At 36.4% G+C, this 16,266-nt stretch overlaps 1 non-coding gene and 1 pseudogene across 1 annotated transcript; one reads left to right on the top strand and one right to left on the bottom strand.

Moving 5' to 3' along the window:
* Positions 1–2,311: 2,311 nt before the first annotated feature.
* LOC120015794 lies at positions 2,312–2,418 on the bottom strand. The gene has a single exon (XR_005471816.1). It is a non-coding gene; the product is annotated as a small nucleolar RNA R71 (small nucleolar RNA).
* Positions 2,419–10,239: 7,821 nt separating this feature from the next.
* Positions 10,240–10,335, top strand: LOC120015798 (annotated as a pseudogene).
* The last annotated feature ends 5,931 nt before the right edge of the window (positions 10,336–16,266 follow it).

A 16,266-nucleotide genomic window follows, 5' to 3' on the forward strand; every position in this document is an offset into this window, starting at 1 on the left:
TGTTTTATCCAATCTTTGGCCAAACCAGGAATGGCCCCAATATCTTTCTTTCCAAATTACGAAACCCACTCCAAGTGGAATTTGATCCAATCTTTGGCCAAGCCGGGAATGGCCCAAATGATCCCGTGCACACCTTTTTTCAAATCATCATAACCTACTCTAAGTGCGATTTTTATTCACTTTTGGCCAAGCCAGGAATGGCCGCAGTGATCCCGTGCACCTAGTTCTCTAAACCACTCCAAGTGGATTTTTCATCACATTCCAATAAGACCCATCAAAATGGGATTTTCAAAAACAAATTAGAGCCAAATAGGAAAACATTCAAAGGTAACCGTTTTCGGGAGTTGTGGGGTGCCTAACACCTTCCCCATGCTCAATAGATCCCCTTGCCCATTTTTCTCGTAGACCAGAACGGATGTCCAATTGCATCCTAAAAATCAATTGGTGGCGACTTCATTATTTTTCATGCCGGTTTCTTCATAACCTAGTATGAATATTACAAGTATTTCGATTTTATGAACGCATAATTTTGGTTCAATGATTCATGTCTTTAATTACCATGCTTATAGTCTATTGTTTGTTTGATTGTCTGATCACCAATTGAATGCTCAATTAGGCTCATCTAGCTATGATTAAGGAACGATCCAAATTCACTTGTCTTAGTGGAACCAGAATTATTGAAATCAATTGTCGACTGCCATGAACAAGGTTTAGGGGATTGATTGGTTGTTAGAATTCTTTAGATCGTAATGAGTTAGTAGCCTTGGGTTAACGACTGCAAACCGAACAAGATTAATCCATTGTTGATAATATTTGTTGGCACAGCGAACGAACAAACCAACATATTTTAGAAAGAATAAGCCCTTGAATTGGAACCATAATTATGTGTTTGTTAATTGAATGCTTTTGATAGGATTGCTAGGTGAAATCATTGCCCTAGCGTTCTTCTCTTATTGGATACAAAATCTGAATTTTATTTCTTTGTTTTTTTTATTTTTTTTACATCAATCATTCTTCCATTTTCCCCCAAATCTCAATCATTCATCAGGTTAGGTACATTAATTAAATTAACTTGTCTCCGTGGGATCGACCTTGTACTTGTATACATTGTGCTATACGTAGACTCTTGTGCGCTTGCGAGAATTATTACATCAAGTTTTTGATGTCGTTGCCAGGGACTAGTTTAGTTTAATTGTGTACTTAATTTTGTTTATTTTAATTTTTTCAGGTTTATGCAAGGTAGACAATCTTTGAAAGGAGAGCTACAACCTTACATAGACGACATTGAAGGCTTGTTGAGGAACAAATATCAAGGTAGTAACGAAGAATCCTCAACCGACGACAAGAAGATGGCGGCAATAGTTCCAGCTGAAACAATGGGTGATCTTGACATCCCCACTATTCTGGAGTCCCCATCTTGCATCACACTTCCAACAACAGCTAGAAACTACGAGCTTAAGACCATTCACTTCAATATGATGCCTTCTTTGGATTTGCCTAAAATCTTCGGAATTCATTTATTTCTCTCAGGAGTGGCTTGCTTTGGGTTTGGCGCATTCCATGTAACAGGATTGTACGGTCCTGGAATCTGGGTGTCCGATCCTTATGGACTAACCGGAAAGGTCCAATCTGTAAATCCAGCGTGGGGTGTGGAAGGTTTTGATCCTTTTGCTCCGGGAGGAATAGCCTCTCATCATATTGCAGCAGGGACATTGGGCATATTAGCGGGACTATTTCATCTTAGTGTCCGTCCGCCACAACGTCTATACAAAGGATTGCGTATGGGAAATATTGAAACCGTCCTTTCCAGTAGTATTGCTGCTGTCTTTTTTGCGGCTTTTGTTGTTGCTGGAACTATGTGGTATGGTTCAGCGACTACTCCGATTGAATTATTTGGTCCCACTCGTTATCAATGGGATCAGGGATATTTCCAGCAAGAAATATATCGAAGAGTTGTTGCTGGGCTAGCCGAGAATCAAAGTTTATCCGAAGCTTGGTCTAAAATTCCTGAAAAATTAGCTTTTTATGATTACATTGGGAATAATCCGGCAAAAGGGGGATTGTTCAGAGCGGGTATGGTCTAAGTTCGGAGGATCCACTTAGTCACATTCGTGAAATTTTTAATATGGTTTTTAGCATGTGTTTGACTACAGGGGTCACTGAGGAACACCTAAGGATGAAAATCTTCCCTTACACTATAAAGGACAAGGCAATGATGTGGCTCAACAGTCTACGGCCTGGATCACTCCGTACGTGGATAGAGGTGCAGAATAAATTCTTAGAAAAAAGTTTCTCAACTTAGAAAACTGATGCTCTCAGGGATAAAATCATGCAATTTGATCAACAACTTGAGGAGTCATTTTCTGAGGCATGGAAGAGGTTTAATAATCTATTAACTCAATGTCCCCATCATGCTTTGCCTTTATTAGTGTTGATGCATATTTTTTATACGGCACTGACAGTTCTTAGCAAAGCTGCAGTTCATAATTATACCGAGGGATCGATTAGGAATATGACTCCAACCAAATGTCAAACTTTATTTGAGAGACTTGCTATTGAGACGCAACATTCGAAAGTAAGAGGTAAGTGAGCATGTGTGTATGAAATTTCTAATTTTGATTCTTTTGCAGCAAAATCACAGGTTGATGTCATCTCTAGCATGTTGGACATGCTTCTGGCAATGAATGGGCATACGATTCAAGGAGTGGATTTTCCGGAGGTTGGGCAAGAACAAGTCAATCCACCTACAATCGGAATCCAAGGTTTGATCCTTATTCTAATTCCTATAATCCAGGTTTCTAGGCACATCCAAACTTTTCTTGGAAGAACACCCAAAATCAAGCCAATCCACCTACCATCACATTAGAGGACATGGTGCCGCAATTGGCTATCAACCAACAAAAATTAGAGGCTCAAGTGGGTCAAATTGCAGAGGCATTGAGTCGAAGGGAGAATGGAAAATTTCCAAGTCAAACTGAGATCAATCCGAACACTAGAGAACAAGCCATGGCTATTACAGTTTGTGATGAGCAACAAAGCCGAGTTGCTACATATTTTAGAGAGCAGAAAGTTGTTGATTATAATGTGAAAATGTCAGTAATATCGAATAGGATTGTCACATATCGAGCACAAGAGCAGCCGCAATGTGCGATCATGAATGGTCGGTCTGACATCGATAAAATTACTCCACTTGTGAGACCTTATGTCCCTCCAATTCTGTTTCCGGGGAGTCTTAGGAAAAATAAAGAAGAAGTGTCGTGCAAAAGACAATCCCAAAGACATATGTGGGACTTTCTATTGTCTAAGAAAAAAAGGAGTTGGATAAGAATGAGGCTGTGCAATTGACTGCGGAGTGTAGTGACATATTACAGAAGAAGTTGCCATCAAAGCTTAAGGATCCAGGGAGTTTCACTATACCTTGTTGCATAGCCAATAAAAATTTTGAACATGCTTTATTGGATTTGGGTGCATCAATTAATCTAATGTCTCTTTCTGTCTTTAAATCTTTAAATGTAGGAGCACTCAAAAAGACCTTTGTGGGCATACAATTGGCTTATCGATCTATTCGATATCCTAAGGGAGTATTAAAAGATGTTTTACTTAAGGTACGCAGACTAATTTTTCCAGTTGATTTTCTAGTGCTTGATATGCGGGATTGCCAAGATCAAGGAGAAGAGCTTTTGTTGATTTTGGGATGATCATTCATGAGGATTGCAAGGATAACATTGGATGTGTATGAAGGTGACAAATAATGAAGAAACAGTGACCTTCAAGCCCAAGGCAGCTCAAGGTGAGAAGTCAACGGAGAAGGTGCTCACTATTAAAGATTACATTGTGGAGAAATAAGGACATCCAACTAAGGTTGAGTCTATGAATCTACCTTGAGTCACGCCATATGAGAGAGGTAAGCATACTCCCGCCTTTGAGTCCTTTCCTTTATCCACTAACAAGTTGTGTCCCTCCATTGTGAAAGCACCGCAGGCTAATACTCTCCAACGCGATTTTCGGTAAAAGAGAAAAGGGATATTCTGATCTTCTTGAGGATGCAATTGTTCATGCAATTATGAAGGATTATGCATTAGGTGTTGATGTGGGTGTGGCTAGAGGAAGGCGATTGCTATAACCCAATGAGCTGAAAGTGGGCTTCCAAGTTCATTAATCTAGCGATGTGAAGAGTTACGTCTCGCCTAGACGTTAGATAAAGCGCTTGGTGGGAGGCAACCCACCTGGTAAATTCGTTCCTTTTATTCTATATTATTTTTTTTAGTTCAATATAGAAGAGCACTCATCCCACATTGAATTGAATTGCTATTTGTGCATCAAATGCAGAAAGAAAATATTGTGCCAAAGCGCTGGATTGAAAACAAAATTTGGAAGCAGCTCAGGACGAACCAGAATGCAAGCCATATATGCAGGAAGCTACGGATGTTTAGTTTCCACAGAATTTTACGGTTTGTGAATCGGAGCTCAGATGCAGAAGAAATTGATAATTTTGTGACTACTGTGCAGTGCTGAAGTTTACGCGGGAATTTCTTGTCGAATGGCTTCGTTTTCAGGTTGTGTTACCCTAACTCAGGATGTTTTCTTTATTCTATGCACTGAGGACATTGCATGATTCAAGTGTGGGGCTGGGGTCTCATTCTTATTTTTTTAAAAAAATAGATAAAAACAAAAAAATGTTGTGAAAAATTGTGTCCGGTTATGAAAAAAAGGGAGTAAAGTGTAGGGTGGTGCAAGAAGGTGAAAAAAAAAATAGAAGGAAAAAGTACGAAAAAGAAAGAAAAGAAAGAAAAAAAACAAGAAGCATGAATAAATAAGTAAAAAGTATGCGTTGGAAGGAAAAAAAAAAAGAATTATCATTATATGTTCTATCGTTGTAATTAATGTATGGTGATGAGCTTCAAATAATTGAAAAGTGTGGGTGTATTAATTGTGAGTTGGTTGGGAACTAAAAATTTGGGAAGTGTTGAATTGATTTATTGAAACTTTGATGGTTCTCTTGAATTTTATGCTCTCATCTACCTTTATCTATGCCTTTACCTAGACAATAACCCTAGCCTTACGTTACAAGCCTAAAAAGTCCTACTTGATCTTGACAATGACTTGGTTTGATTTTGAGACGTGATTTGAGATATTGTTCATGATTCTTGGTAAGTGATATCCGTTGACGAGATCTAATTTTTATTTTCTGTCATAGCGTTCTTCTTAACTTGTATGTGAGATTTTGTTATCTTCTTACATTATTCCGCCCACATACGCTTCTTTTGAGAGTACTTAGCCAACTTCGGTGTGAATTTTTATTCTGAGTGAATTATCTGTGAGGTTTGAAGTTGAAACTAAGAGCTATGTGATGGATGACTAATGTGAATTTTGAGATGGATATGATGGTTTTTTATTCTGATTTTATTGAAATCTCTGAGTTGAGGTTTGAGTAAGTTGTTTTTGGATGTGATTATGGTAGTATGAATTTATGAGATTAATAGAGTATAAGAACTTACTTTGTGTTTTCTTTTCTCTTGATTTACTCGAGGACGAGCAAAAGATAAGTGTGGGGGTATTTGATGTGCATATATTTATACACACTTTTGTGTGTATTTTTTATATTTCATTCTTGGTAAATTTGATGGGATTAAGTTGGTATTACTTGTGTTTGTGTTTTTGATGTAGGAGCGTCGTCGCGAAGATTTGGAGTAAAAAGAGACAAAGGCGAATGAAATTGCATCACACAAACTATACATGGCAGAGGGATCCGTGGAGAAAGATAGATCTCATATATGCCCGCTCGAGCGCCCCAGAAGGATCAAGCGGCCAGGTCTCCGCTCCGCTCGAGCGGCCATAAGAGATTGAGCAGAGCATATCAGAGTTACGGAATTAGAAGATGATTTCCCCACCGCTCGAGCGCCCATTTTCGCTCGAGCGGAACCTTGACGGACTAGGCCTCCGAATTTACTTAGAATTAGGTTTTCTTGATTCTAAAGGCTTAGTATAAAAGGGCAGCCATGGTTTTAGGGTTAGACCCACTCTTTTCCTGGGTTTTCAAGCAGCAAAACTCCTTCTCTCCAAGTTTTACAAGGATCCAAGGAATCAAGGCTTCCTACCCAACAATAATTTCATCAATCTGAAGGGGGTTTCTTCATTTTCTTTCTATGAATTCTCTTTTTGATTTTTTTTTTGTCCCTTGGATTATGGGTTGTAACTAAACCTCTTGGCTAGGGTTTGATGTAGCCGAGTATGAATATTGCAAGTATTTTGATTTAATGAACGCATAATTTTGGTTCAATGATTCATGTCTTTAATTACCATGCTTATAGTCTATTGTTTGTTTGATTGTCTGATCACCAATTGAATGCTCAATTAAGCTCATCTAGTTGGGACTAAGGAACGAACTGAATTCACGTGTCTTAGTGGAACCAAAATTAATGAAATCAATTGTCGACTCCCATGAACAATGTTTAGGGGATTGATTGGTTGTTATAGTTCTTTAGATCGTAATGAGTTATTAGCCTTGGGTTAACGACTGTGAACCGAACATGATTAATCCATTGTTGATAATATTTGTTGACACTGCGAACGAACGAATCAATATATTTTAGAAAGAATCAACCCTTGAATTGAAACCATAATTGTGTGTTTGTTAATTGAATGCTTCTAATAGGATTGCTAGGTCAAATCATTGCCCTAGTGTTCTTCTCTTATTGGATACAAAATCTGAATTTTATTTCTTTGTTTTTTTTATTTTATTTACATCAATCATTCTTTCTTTTTCCCCCAAATCTCAATCATTCATCAAGTTAGGTACATTAATTAAATTAACTTGTTTCCGTGGGATTGACGTCGTACTTGTATACACTGTGCTATATGTAGACTCTTGTGCACTTGCAAGAATTATTACATCAGTCATATTTTTACAAATACTTTAGAAACCATCACTTAGAAACTCCAAGCATAAGCCAAAGTGTTCTAGCAAAGGGCCTGGTATAGTCCATTGCCTTGAACGATGAGGATAGTTTTGTTATATCTCATTCTTGGGCAGCCTCTATGGAGAAACCAGAAGTAGTTTTCTCATCAGCTGAGAGTCTTCCGACTTTAGAGTTACCTTCCACTTGAAAGTAAGATTGGAAAATTAATGTATGTTGTTACTGTTGTGCAAATTCGTAAGTGTACGAATCAAATAAATAATAATAGTGAAAAGTAGAGTGTCGAACCAATGATGTTTGATTGAAATTTATTAAGTACCAATTATGATTGACCCTAAATTCTATTTGAAAGATTAACAGTTGATTTTGTAGTAAAACTAAATTAATAAACTAGAAAGGAATACGTAGACAAGCAAATTTAGTAACTTGAATCGAGAGAGAAAAGAACGAACCTCCCTCACACATGTAAGGGGTGGTAAAGAACGAACAAGGTCTATCTTTGCTTTATCAACTTCAATACCCCTAGGAGATATAATACGGCCTAAAACTATGCCTTGTGTTACCATGAAGTGACACTTCTCCCAATTAAGTACAAGGTGAATTTCTTGACAACGTTTCAAAACAAGTGACAAATTATGAAGACAATAGTCAAAAGAATTATCGAAAACCGAAAAGTCATCCATGAATACCTCAATAATTTTTTCGACCATGTTAGAAAATATGCTCATCATACAATGTTGAAATGTGACAGGGGCATTGCACAAACAGAAAGGCATCCTTCTATACGCAAATGTTTCGAAAGGACAAGTGAATGTCCTCTTCTCTTGATCCTCCAGAGCTATGACAATTTGGTTATAGCTCGAGTAGCCATCCAAGAAACAATAATATGCACGACCTGCAAGATGCTCAAGCATTTGATCAATAAAAGGTAAAGGAAAGTGATCCTTACGTGTAGTATTGTTGAGCTTGCGATAGTCAATGCACACTCTCCAGCCCGTTTGCAAACGTTGAGGCACTAGTTCGTTGTCCTTGTTTTTTACAACTGTTATTCCAGATTGTTTGGGCACTACTTGTACGAGACTCAGCATTTACTATCTGAGATAGGATATATCATACCAACATCAAGAAGTTTGAGAACTTCTTTCTTGACCACTTCCATCATAGGAGGGTTCAATCGATGTTGAGATTCTCTTGTAGGTTTTGATCCTTCCTCAAGAAGTATTATGTGCATGCATATGGTTGGGCTTATGCCTTTGATATCCGCTATACTCCAGCCAATTATTGTTATGTGCTCTCTGAGAACTCTAATCAGCTTATCTTCATCCTCTATCAAAAGGTTAGCTGCGATAATAACTGGTAGTGTCTCATTGTCTCCCAAGTATGCATATTACAGATGGTCCAGTAGTTGTTTAAGCTCCAATTTTGGTGCCTCAATCATAGAAGGAACAAGTTTTTCATTAGAAATTGGAAGAGAAATAAAATGAGAATAATACTTACCTTGTATCCATGGCAAAGCTTCAAGGGCAGCCACTGAACTCTCAAATTCTTCACACCAAATAGCTTTCTGGTTGGTCATTGTGATGGCTGATTGTTGGCAAAGTAATAAGCCTAATTCCAGAATTCCAGCACAGTTTTTAAAGAGTCATCACCCATGCTTGTATTGAATGTATCCTGCACCAAATAATCAAAATTATCGATGGACAAACAAGATTGATCATCTCAATGATACCTCATTGCCTCGAAAATTCTAAAACCAATTTTTTCTCCTTGAATTTCCATGGGCAAGGTTCCTTCATAGACATCAACCTTCGTTCGTGCAGTTCTCATGAAGGGCCGACCAAGTATGAGGGGTAAAGAGACCGGCATAACTTTTTCTTCCATCTCCAACACAAAGAAGTCGGCTGGAAAGATCAATTCATTCACACGTATCAAAACATCTTCCAACAAACCTCTTGGTCGTCTAAGTGATCTATCCGCAAGTTGAATAGCTACACTAGTCTCTTGGAGCTCACCTAGATCAAGTGCTTCATAAACAAAAAAAGGCATTAAATTTATAGAAGCACCTAAATCAAGTAAGGCTTTTTCAAACCTTTTTTCACCGATGGTACACGGTATGGTAAAGCTTCCATCATCTTTCAATTTGGGAGGTAGTTTATGTTGGAGCACAGCTAACACCTCCTCACTCAGAGCTACTATTTCATGTTCTTCAAACCTCCTCTTGTTAGTGCAAAGCTCCTCAAGAAATTTCGTGTACTTGGGAATCTGTTTTATGGCATCCAAGAGAGGGATGTTTACTTGGACCTTACGAAAGGTATCCAAGATATCTTTTTCCTGCTGCTCCTTCTTGGTTTTCATGAACTTACGAGGGAAAGGAATGGCCACAATATACGAATTTGAAGCATTAGTTACCTGATGATCCGTTGTTTGCTTCTCAATATTTTTTTTTCATCTCCTTTTGCTCGGGAACGGTGTCCCTTTTGTCCTCCACCTCTACCACATCATTCTTTCCTCTGTTATTCGCCATCGGCTTGTCCATAACTTGCTTTCCACTACTCAAACTCACGGCTGCTGCTTGTTCAAGGTTTACTCCTTTAGGATTCATTTCGGTTTGGCTAGGGAGTTTTCCCGATTCTCCTTTAGAAAGAAAAGTCACTACAAGGTTCTCTATGGCCTTATCTTGCTTTTGGAAACGACTATCCGCCTTCTGTATAAAGGAATTAGTGCTATCAACCATAGTCATAACAAAATCCTCAAGTGACTTATCAGGTGCACGTTGCAAAAGTGTTGGAGGATTCATAGCTCGAGCTATCTGTGTGTAGCTCGAGCCTTGAGGTGCAGTAATTGCTTGTTGGACATTGTCATTGTTACTCCATCTTAAGTTTGGATGGTCATGCCAACCTAGATTGTAAGTATTTGAGTATGGATTATACCTTGACCTTTGTGCCGCATAGTTAGCTTGCTCCAGCTCTGTAGAAGACATATGACAAGTTTCAGTTGTATGATCAATATTGAAACATTTAGCACATACCTCACTTTGAGTCGCTTGTCTTATTGGGAGTATGGTCTTCATCAGCATGTCTAATTTATTTTCAACAGCTATTATTTGTGAGGAAGATCAATCTTGAACATTTACTTCATAAACACTCCTACTCCCTGATCCTTGCCTTCCTCCAGTAGAGAATTGCTGAGAATTTTTACTTAAGATCTCAAATAGTTGAAAAGCCTCATTACTTGTTTTATTCATGAAAGCTCCCCCACATGCTGAGTCCACAAGGACTTGAGCATGTCTTCATAAAAGGATTGAGCTTGGTCATCTTTGGAAAAACCATGATGAGGACACTTGAAAGCAACTCATTGAAATGCACCCATGCTTCATGAAAAGAATCTCCATCTTGCTACTAGAAGTAGTGGTGAGTATTCCCGCCTGTCATGCGGGCGACCTGGGTTCGATCCCCGACAACGACGCGAAAAATTGTTAAGCTATTTTTGAACACCAATATAGGTATTGAAAAATAACTCAATTTAATCCTTGCAACGTAAGAAAAAGGTTGTTGAGCGTAGTGAGAAGTAAGGGTATCTCTCGCAGAGGACTGGAATATAATTGCAAATCAAATCTAATTGTGACTCGAGCTAAACAGTATTGTGACTCGCGCTAAACAGCTAACTCAGAATAGTCAGTAAGAAGTAGAAACATTTTTTATTCTTATAAGAGAAAGAGTCAAGGGAAAGCTATCCACCACTAACAATCATATACTGCTGCAACCTTCATCTGTATTTCTTAATTCACGAATGACGATGTTTAAGATAAAACAATGGCGTGTTGATTTTATCTTATTACTCTCTCTTAATTGGTATGTCAAGTTCATGGCATGTACTCCCTAACTTTGTTCTTAAGATGCAATCTAGAATGGCATGTTCATAGATTCAACACTCAAGAATCATTAAGCACAAAGAAAGCAAACATCACTAAATTCATAAGATGTGACATGCATCTTACGTCACCTAGAAATCAATTCACATGAATATGAGTTATCTTATTCATTGGCTACTTGAGACTCTATGAAGATATGGGTGATCAATCATATTGTCCTAGCAATAGAATCCTAAAACATGCATCTAAGCATGCACTCAAAGAAACATATATCAGATTTCATCAACAAGTAATATAGTGAAAAGATTTTCATTTGATCTCAAGAAATAAGATTAAAGATTAACGAAGCATCAATACAATCATGTTCAGGCTTCAACCAGCTCCTTAACTGAAATAAAATTAGCCACACATCATATGTTTTGAAGGCTAAAATACATAAGAGAAAGAGAAAACCAAATAGTAGATCTCGGCTTGCTTGCTGCTGGTTTCACCTTCTCTCCGTGCTCTCCATTTGTTCGTTCCCTCTTTGATTACTTTTACATCCCCTTTTATAGTTCAACAGTAGTGCACCACCGACTGAGACTTTTGAGACAATATAGGAATTAAGTCTAATTACCGTAAGGAAGTGTTTCTCCTAATTGATATAGAACTTGACTTTCAATACACTTCTCCTTATGGAAACTGAATGGAAACTCACTTAGAGAGTTGTCATTGACTTCTAACACAAGATTCGAGTGCCCCGTGATCTCCCAAGATTTGTTCCGTGTCTTGAGTATCAAGAATAGTAACTTGAGGTATCAAATCTTCTAAATTCGTATATAATTTCTGCATTGAACCACTGATGCAACTTCCTCTAGAAAACTCCAAATCATGAACCGTAAAATTATATGGAAACTAGACTTCTTGATCTTTCCAACGGTATATCACTCGTTGTCCAGTTCTTCCAGAGCACATCCAGTTTATTCCGTGAAGTTGATGAATTATATAGGAGTTTGACATGGCTTCAAAATTATGAACATATTTATCTTTCTTCATTCACCATACTTTTGCCTCTTTAGCTCTGAATCACCGTTAGGGACGTATTCCTTCAAAACTTACACAAAACACATCAAAACAACCAATTTCACAAAGGAAACTAGTGCAAAGCATAGGAATAATGGATGCAAAATATGTATAAATATGTGTTATCAGTGATCATATTTTTTTTCCCATGTTTTTTCGTGTTTTGTTAATAATTTTGCATGTATGTTGTATATTTGTTTGATTTAACACGATTTATAGCAATTATGAAAATTCAGAATGACTCTTCCATATCGTTAAATATTATATAGTTGGGCATTAAATAATACAAATAACACTAATTAAGTATCAGATTAAGATGAAAGGTGTAGAATTTTTTCTAGGTCCCTTGGAGAGAGGCGAACGAGCTTAGTTCAGTGCGCATATTTCCTAGCAAAGGTAAATTTCATATAAATTATATGTCGCACAAAGCACGGGTATATATATATATATATATATATCCATAAGATGAAAATTTGGGTTATGATATCAAAATTATAGACTTCTTCAATCTCGAGAAAAAAATTAAATTATGCCAAATAAGTATTATAGCAGAAATAAATGGAAAAAACAAATACTCGTATTGGATTTCTCTTGAATTTCCCATAAACTCATATAGTTGAGTCAAAGTATTTTGGATAAAGAATCAGATGACGATAATGATTTATGATCATAAGATGAAAAACTTAGTTACTATACCAAAATTATAGGTTTCGGGATTAATAATAAATTAAAATAATGCTAAACATGTTTTATGGCAAAAATAAATGTAAAAAACGAATACATGTATTGGATTCCAGTTGATTTTTTCATACTCTCATGTAGTTGAACCAAAAAATTTTGGATAAAACTCCCCATTTTTCCGAGCAAACTTCACATTTTTCAGAATTTTTTGAAATTTCTCGTAGGATCTTTGATTTTTGTCTATAATATATCTATTTCATGTGACTTTTGATTCTCTACATGATTTTACACAACTCGTTCCCCTTCAAAAATATCATTATTTTTTCTTCCACAAACACCTTCCACACATCCAAACCTTCTAAAATATATTCCGATTCATCTAAAAGTGCAAATCTAGAAAAAGGACCGAAAATCTCAAATAAAACAAAAACAAAGAGAGAGATTTGTAATTCTAAAATAAAATAGAGATTGAAGAGGAAATGGAAGTGTTGAATTTTTGAGGAAGAGAGAGAGATGGGAAAGGTAGAGAGAGAAGAGAGAGGCGTGAGTTTAGGGAGAGAAAGGAGAGATGCTTAAGGTAGGAGATGAGATAAAGTGTATTAAAGTTATGTTATATATAAGGACGTTTTGTCCAACAAAAAATCAAACACATATCGGTGTAATATGTTTGGCCTTGAACTTAATGGTGCATTGTCTTTAACAGTAGGATCTCTCGGAAAATAATGTCCTTTTAATCAAGGAACAATTACCAATAAGGACATAATCAGAAAAAATTGCTCCAATAAAGACACGTGAAAAAAATTTAAGAATAAAGACATAAAGTTTTAAATTACGTATATGACCATATGATTTTAAGAACATTACTTAAACCGTCCCATTTTCTCTCCCTAGTTTTGCTCCTACACACATATGCATGACACCATACACTGTTTCGAGACAGAAGGTATGCAAGTAATTTCCTAACATTATGGTTTCCTAACATTAGGGAACCTCATCCAACTACATTAGAGGTTCAACCCCCCTCCCCCACCCATTTAAGCTCCGTTTGGCTGAGCTTATTTGCTGTCAAAATAAGCTAGCTTATAAGCTGTGAAAAATAAGTTAACTTATAAGCTTTGAGATAAGGGCTCCGTTTTGTAGAGCGATTGTGTTGATTTTCAATGCTAACTGTTAAGCTGTGAAAAAAAAACTGAACTTAAAGCTCTAAAATAAGCTGTAAGGTGTTTGGTGAACTAAAAGTTATTTGTAGCATATAAGCTATGTAATGAGTTAAGTAAAATATATTTAGTTGTATTATTATAAATTTATTAGTATAATTTATTAGGTAAAAATTACAATTATTTTAGGTAAAAATTGTAATATAATATATAATATGAATAAATATAATTTCTTATAGATAATTATAATAATTATAAATTAATAAATATAAAATATTATTAAGAATTTTGAATGTTATTAAGAATTTAATTTAATTATATAAATATGTTATTAAGAATTTAATTTAATAGTACATTTTGTATGTTATTTAGAATTTAATTTAATTTATATAAATATTATTTAAATATAATACATGTGGGTCCCATCATTAGCGGTCCCCTTTGGGAACCGTCGTGCCAAACAGGCACAAGCTGTCAGGTGTTTGGCGAAATTTATAATATAAGCTAGCTTATAAACTCTAAAAAGTCTATTTAAATTTAATTTAAAAGATAAAATAAATTTTTTCATAATATTATAAATAATATTATCTTCATAAAAAATAAAAAAAATGAAAAAAACAAACATAAGCTCTAAAATAAGCTTCAATTGGAAACTCATTTTTTTGGAGCTTATAAGATATATTATAAGTTAGCTTATGTGGGTTGTTTAACAGAGCTTATTTTGAAGCTCATAAGTTAAGCTAAATTAAATCCAAAGCAGCAAGCTGTAGAATTCATAACCCAACACGAGTAGAGGTTGTGCTTAGACTTCTCTTTAGATATGTCACCTCTGCATTTAAGGCGAAATATGGTGCCCATAAGTCAATTTTGATGTCTACTATAGTGAACTTGTGACCGAGGGCTATGCCACCATTGCCGAAAACAACCGTTGGAACTTTAGTTTTGTTGGCACCCGTTGTACTTGGTGAAGAAACATATTTGTGTAGTTTCCTAGGCTGGGTGAGGGAGAGCATATCCACATTCAATGGTGATTTTTTGGAGAGCCTTCAAGGTGCTCAAGGATGTAAGCATATTTTGGAGTTTGCGACAGAGATTTGTGAATCATATTCTAAGGCTTTGTCTGATGGAGCCAAATTCATTGTGTTTAACAGATGGTGTCACTGATCAGGCATTTACAGTGTTGATTTTGGTTGGGGGAAGCCGATATGGTTTCCAGTTACTACTTGCGCACGCTTTACCGATTTGTGGATCTGTAATTCAGCTCTTCGATACTAGAATGAGCAATGGAATAGAAGCATGGGTGATACTTGAAGAAGAAATATAGATATTATTAAATGAAGTAATATTTCATAACAGACTCATATTACACGCACTGGTGACTGGACAATGTAACTCACAAGCGTGCGGGCCATGTGACCTAATAACATTGGCATAAAGAAAAAGAAATAAAAACAAGACCTAGGAAAATGGTCGGATCCAACTATGTAGAACAAGGAACTTGAGGAGACAACGCCGTAGCAACAGGATTGCATGGTAGTCGGCGCAACAGAAACAACAAAAACTAGACAATGTAACTCATAACGTAAGATACTCAGCAAAATATTGACATGAACCACAAAATCTTTCTATAGAAAATGACAAATTAATACAACTTTCAAAATCATTGGACATCTAGGTCTACTCCAAAAAACTTTAGCCCTCACAAATCCATTTTTATTTTTTATAATTATTTAAATCATTTAAATTTTATATAGTTCTTTTTTTTACCCTTTTTTCAAAGAGGTTTAGATCTAATATGATTTCTCTCTCTTGTTACTTTCTCTCTATGCTACATCTCTAGCACTCTCTCTGTACTACATCTCTCTCATCACTGCATCTTTCTCTCTCCTACTGCATCTCCGATCATTTTTCAGTCAAATGAATGGTCGTTGGTGGTGGTGGAAGGCTGGAGTATGTTCGTGGTGATGTGAACTTCAGTTTAGGTTAGATACCAACAGACAATATTAAAGAGAGAGGAGAGAGAAAGAGAAGAAAAGTGCAGTTGTTGTGGGAGTAGGAAGACAATGATAAGAAAATAATTAGCATACGAGTCATATCTTAGAGGGATAAAGTTTTTTGAACTGTACTTAAGTGTCCAAAAGTTTCACAAGTGGTACCGATTTGGAATTTTCTCATCTTTCTATCACTAAATCTTGTGACGTTCAAAACTGTCTTAGATCTTAATGACGTATCTAGCAGTAGGACCAGCATCAGATGTTATTTTAGGCACTGATGAGGATGGCCTACACAAGAGAACAAGTAAACTAAGGGATCCCTAGGGGTGTGTTTGGAGGACCTTTCCGACGCTTAAGTCAATAAGATGTCAATTGGTAGTTCTCGATGCTCTCTCTCAAGTAGGAAATAAAGGGCAGGAGTGCAAAGTTTAGGATCATTTATCTGTAGCAGAGATTTCCTTTTACATGAGTTTGATGAGTTTCGGTTTTTGTTGGAGTAGATCTTCTCTCCCTGATCTTAGGCGAATTCACAGGAAGGTGAATCTTATCCTAAATTCTGTCGGTCTCCTTTTGGACTCTTGATT

This window comes from Tripterygium wilfordii, chromosome 14 (assembly GCF_013401445.1).
Source record: "Tripterygium wilfordii isolate XIE 37 chromosome 14, ASM1340144v1, whole genome shotgun sequence".
In the NCBI taxonomy this organism is placed as follows: domain Eukaryota; kingdom Viridiplantae; phylum Streptophyta; class Magnoliopsida; order Celastrales; family Celastraceae; genus Tripterygium; species Tripterygium wilfordii.